This window comes from Physeter macrocephalus, chromosome 16, assembly GCF_002837175.3.
Source record: "Physeter macrocephalus isolate SW-GA chromosome 16, ASM283717v5, whole genome shotgun sequence".
Classification (NCBI taxonomy): domain Eukaryota; kingdom Metazoa; phylum Chordata; class Mammalia; order Artiodactyla; family Physeteridae; genus Physeter; species Physeter macrocephalus.
Genome location: NC_041229.1, coordinates 17,904,083 through 17,909,868, shown reverse-complemented (window position 1 = coordinate 17,909,868; position 5,786 = coordinate 17,904,083).

Genomic DNA, 5,786 nt, shown 5'->3' with positions numbered 1-5,786 from the left:
CAGCGGTCATGGCTCACGGGCCCAGCCGCTCCGCGGCATGTGGGATCTTCCCGGACCGGGGCACGAACCCGTGTCCCCTGCATTGGCAGGCAGACTCTCAACCACTGCGCCACCAGGGAAGCCCCCTGACTTCTGTTCTAATATTACTTCTATCTACTTGCCCACATGTTCCCTTCACTCTAACCTTGCTTGATTACTAGCAACTGTCTTAATGCATCATGCCATTTTATGTCAGAATGCCCTCAATCCCTCCCTTCTCTATCCTATGCTCTCTACAGTAATTGTCAGCCACTTCTCCGATTTCCCACTAGATTGTTTACTCCCAGTTCCTAAGGAAACTGACAATAGGTTCTTAAAGATATTTCTTGTATGGATGAATGAAAGGATTAATGAATGAATGAAGAGTTATAAAAAGATTACAATACATTTCTTTTTTAATATTTTAATTTTATTGGAGTACCTTTGATTTATAATGTGTTAGTTTCAGGTGTACAGCAAAGTGATTCAGTTATACATATATTCATTCTTTTTTTGGTTCTTTTCTCATATAAGTTATCAAAGAATACTGAGTAGAGTTCCCTGTGCTACACATAACAGTGTGTTTCTAAGCTTTGGTCAAAATTTAAAAAAAAATCATTATAGTGAAAATTGTGACTGCAAGTAAACCAGTACAATGAATGACTTTTTCAAGTCTAAGGATTAATGTCATTCTTTAATTTTGGAAAATTGTCAGTTTATAATCTTACAGTATTTTCTCTCCCCCATTTTAACTATTCTCACCAGTTGGGGCACCAGTTATACATATGTTGGACCTTCTCAGTCTATCTTCTATAACTTCATTTTCATTTTTTCTATGTATTTATCTTGTTTTATTGCATTCAGGGTGATTTATTGTCTTTTCAGGATAGGCTATGCTATGCTGCACACCAAAGAGACTCAGAAGGCAGAACAAAAGTTTATTTCTTGTATATGTCACAATCTGAAGCAGGTTGGTGGTCTCTTTTGACAGGTATCCTCCAAAATATGACTTTCTTCTTGTGGTGCTGTCATCAACATGTGGTCTTCATGATCTCCAAGGGAGCAGATGGTCATCCAGGTTGTTTTTTGGCCAGGCCAAAAAGTGACACACTTTACTTTCATTCACATTCCAACCACATGGCCCTGATCTCACTGCAAGGGCATCCAGGAAAGATGGTTTTCCTATGTGCTCAGGAAGAGGAAATGGAATGGGTGAGCATGTAGCCAGTCTCTGCCACATTCATTTAGTTCTCTTTCCAATATACTGATTCTCTTTTACCTTACCTAATCTATTATTTTCACATTACTAATTTTTGACTCAATTTTAAAATTTTCAATAGTTTTTGGTTCATTTTTATATATAACTTTTCCAATTTAATAACTTGTCGTCATTTTAAGTATGCTATTTCTTCACTTATTTATTTGAGGATTCTAAACAAACTTGTTTTAAATACCTGGGCTAGTCACTCCATTTTTTTTTTTTAATTTCCTTAGGTGTAATTTGTCCTATTTGTTGGATCTGCCAACCAGCTCTTATTATGATTGATGTCATTATGTGCTTTGTAATTTTTGTATGAAAGCTGACTGTGCATGGGAATTTTTTCCCATGCTTGCTCTTCCCTACTGAATGATTTCATTGTAGCCTCAGCCTGATTCTCTGAGATGCACAGCTCTGACCTGAGTTTTTGTATAAAGATTTAAGCATTTTGACCCATTATGTATAGTATATCAGCTTGATCCAATATGTGATCCATTATATATAGCACCATTTTTGGATGCCATACATAGGCCCCATTCCTGTCACTCCAAACAGAAAGGTTCTAAAAATTTAGTTGTACTATCTTAGTCCCATTTCACTGGTGGATACCTTTGGCTTGGCCCCAGGATTCAGGCAGGAGCTGGATTCTGACTCCCTTCCACTCCCAGGATGCTCTTGGTACCTTTCTCACTGGACGACTGAAGCCCTGGCCTCCACACCTTCTAGCTGGCCCAGTTTTGCTTGTACTGCATGGCTTCAGCTCCTGCCTACTTTTTAATAAAGGCTTTCTCTATCTTCTCAAACAGAATTAAATGTGCCCTCTTCTGTGTTACCCAGCACACATTATATTATGATTATTTATGTATAGCCCTGTCATCTTACCTAGACTGTAGGCACATTGAAGGTAGAGATTATGCCCTATTTGTCTTGCTGCCCCAGTGCCTAGCAAAACAACTGTAGATTAGTGAAACTGAATTTGAGGGGTCTTAGGGCCTCTTAAGACAATTTACAGACATAACCAAAAGGCATGCATTTGGACTCTGAAAATGATGTTCTGATCTGCCTGTTGGTGTGCTAACTTGGACAAGGCTTTTTATTTGCTCTCATTTTGCTCCTTTGAAGATATAATTGCTTCTTGGTTCCATATTTCTATTGCTCATTACACTGTTCCATACCATTTCATTCTGAAAATAAAACAAAATAGGATATTTAAAATTAATGATGTGGAGCACAGCTTTTTTCTCTCTCTCTCTACCTCTAGGCAGAATTAGCAAATGGCTTCAACACCAGCCATTCTCTTTATTGGAAGCATCTGGGTTTCATCAGAGTAAGAAAAATCACTGATTACAAGGAGAGAGGCCCCAGACCTATGTTTCAAAGGATCACTGGGATGTTTATCTATTCCTATCACCTCCTTCCCTTGTCCAGCAGGCTTTAGGTGGCTACTTCTGTTTCCAAGCAAGTTGAAGAGGCATCCTCATTGGTTTTGGAATTTAGAGATTCCTAGTGTAAGGCTTTCCACATTGGCTTCATTTTCAAAGATTCAGAAAATGCACAGTTTCTCGGATGACACAAGATCCTATGTGGCAAAACTCTGTATCTTTTGTGATTGTCCCTGTCCATGAAGAAACTAAAGTATCAGTGGGGGTCTATTGATCATGTTTTCTAACTTATGAAGGTAGTTGAAGGTTTGTCCTTTCCCCCCAAGCACCATAACTAGTTTAAAATGGAATTTGCAAAGACACACAATGGAGCCACCATATTAGGGGATGGAACATTCAGTTAGAGGTGTTACAAGCATACTACTACTAACAATAATAATAGTATTTAGCTTTGATCATGAGTTTATATACCAGGCCCTTTACTTATCCTATTTCATTTGGACATGTGTGTGTTGGAGGAATGTTATTAAAGATCTTTCTGTTTTCTTAAGCTTGGTTCTCTCTTCCCTTCGATCTGACAGATGTAGGAAAATCTGACTTTCTACTCTGGCGATCACCTTGCCCTTGGAAAACTTCAGCAGGATTAGGGGAAACAGTGGAATAGGATCCCTTTATATACTTGTATGTTGCGGTTCATATTAATTATAAATCTGCAATTGCTGAAAATGAAACTCAAATTGGCTTAAACATGAAAGGGAATGTACTTGTTCCCATGCTGAAAGGACTGGAAACACCAGGCTTCAGTCAAGCCTTTACCCAGCAACTCAGGTTAACACTGAGGACCCAGTTGCTTTTTTTCCTCCTCTTTTGCCTTCCTCAACTTGTATTTCCCTAAATGGCCACAAGATGGCTGTAAGTAGCTTTGAGCACTAAGGACTTGTTCAAATCCAAAAGAAAAAGAAGGATCTTCGGGACGTTTCAAAGGAAGAGCGAAGCCATTTTCCCCAGAATCTTTCAGAAAATGTGTCTTTGTTTTGATTGACCCTAATTAGGTGAGATGTTCATCCCTGAACCAGTCACGGTGGCGGGGGAGGGGTGGAACCTACAGATTGCTTTAAGTGAGTCAGGGTCCATCCCTTGAATTAGTGTGTGGTCAGCTCCCCCTCAAGCACATGAGCTGCGTGAGGGAGGGATGGACATCCAAATGGAAATCAAGCCACTGAGTCAGAGGGACCGGATGGCAGGTGCTCCCAAACAGCATATTTCTTCAGGAGAGAAGTGTCTTCACTTTCCCTTCTCTGGGCTTGGAGGGTAAAGAACTGGGGACTCAGTGAGGACAGGAATGAGGCCCCAGGAAAGGAAGCCCGGAGTAGGCCAGCCTCCAGTCTAGTCCCGGGGTTGGAGAGACAAAAAGGCTCACCTGTGTCCTCCCAGCTCACCTGGTTAAGACCCTCCCTAGTGACTGTGTGCATCGGCCAGGATTCCTCGTCCACGGGGCGTCACGTGGACTAGCCCAGTAGGCAGCTGGTAGGCAGGGGGTGTGGAGATTCAGGATGTCGGCCACCTTCTCGCATTTATCACCACTAACTGTGAAAGAAGCATCAGCAGATCAATATGAATATTCACCAGTTTTATGATAATAGTCAGTGAACTTTCCTGTTCTTTCATTTCTTCATCTGTAAAATGAGGATAATGAGATCCTGGTAACCGTCTTGTTTATTTTATGTTGAGGATTTCAAGAGGGAACGTTTCTGCTCTTTGTCCCATGTTTTAGTCTTGGCCCATAACGGTGGGAACTTCCACCCCACACCCACCTCCGCTGGCTTCTCTTTCTTCCTCTGTTCTAGCCCTTCCCAAGGGAAGGCGGAGTCACACATTTGATTGGACAGACTTCTATCACTCATAAGTTACACTGGAGGGCGGGGTTATGTATGAATGTGGTGTAGGCCCGCTCCCGTACTTGGTGCAGCCCCTTGCTGTGAGTGAGTGGACCAGTCAGGACGTGTCCTGGCACACCCAGACATCCTTCCCCATCACTTCCTGTAGTGAAATTGGTAATTCACCAATTACCAAATTCCCTTGGGGGAATCCAGTCAGCTCTCTAGCCTCAGGTGCCCTGAGGGTGCAGCTCTTGCATTTGGATATGAGTTTGGAGAGAGGAGACCCCACTTTGACGTGAGCTCCTGGCCCCCCATTCAGCATTTACCAGACCTTTGCATTAGAATACTAGCTTCTTGTCCTGCCAACTGTAAAAACTAGTGCTCTTTCCCAGTTGGCTATTGACATTTGTTCATGTGTTCCTTTGGCAGGAACCCAGGTGAAGACTTGAGGATAATGGGCAAGGGAGGAGAGAAGATAGAAGTAGGTATCAAGGCCTAGCCTATTCCTCTAATGCCCTATTAGGGGAGCCGTACCAATGACATGAAATTCTATATTTGAAAGTATCTGAGAAGTTAAACCAAGCACAAATGTAAGGTAGCACTAGGCCCCAGTTGATAATGTAAGGATTGATGCTCTCTCCTGGGAATTGGCCTTATACAGATGTCAGTTCTGTAAGAAACATTTCTACTCCAAGCACCAGAACCTTGATTGTTAGCTGGGAGATTTTTCTCCTCCAGATGTGCTCGAATAAAAATGTATTATAGTACTCCCCTCTTATCTGCAGGGGATATGTTCCAAGACCCCCAGTGGCTGCCTGAAACTGTGGATAGTACCAAATCTTAGATATACTATGTTTTTCCTCTACATACATACTTATGATAAAGTTTATGTATAAATTAGGCACAGAGAGAATACTGGAATTACCAGCATCACTACTCTTATACTTTGGGGCCATTATTAAGTAAAATAAGGGTACCTAAACACAAGCACTGCAATACCATGACAGTGGATCTGACAACTAGATGGCTACTCAGTGACAAATGGGTGGAATACGCTGGACAAAGGGAGGATTCACCTCCTGGATAGGACAGAGCTGGACAGTGAGAGATATTATCATGCAACTCAAAACAGTGCTCAATTTAAAACTTATGAATTGTTTATTTCTGGAACTGTCCATGTAATATTTCTGGTCCACGGTTGACCACGGGTAATTGAAACCACAGAAATAGAAAGGGGGCATATACCGT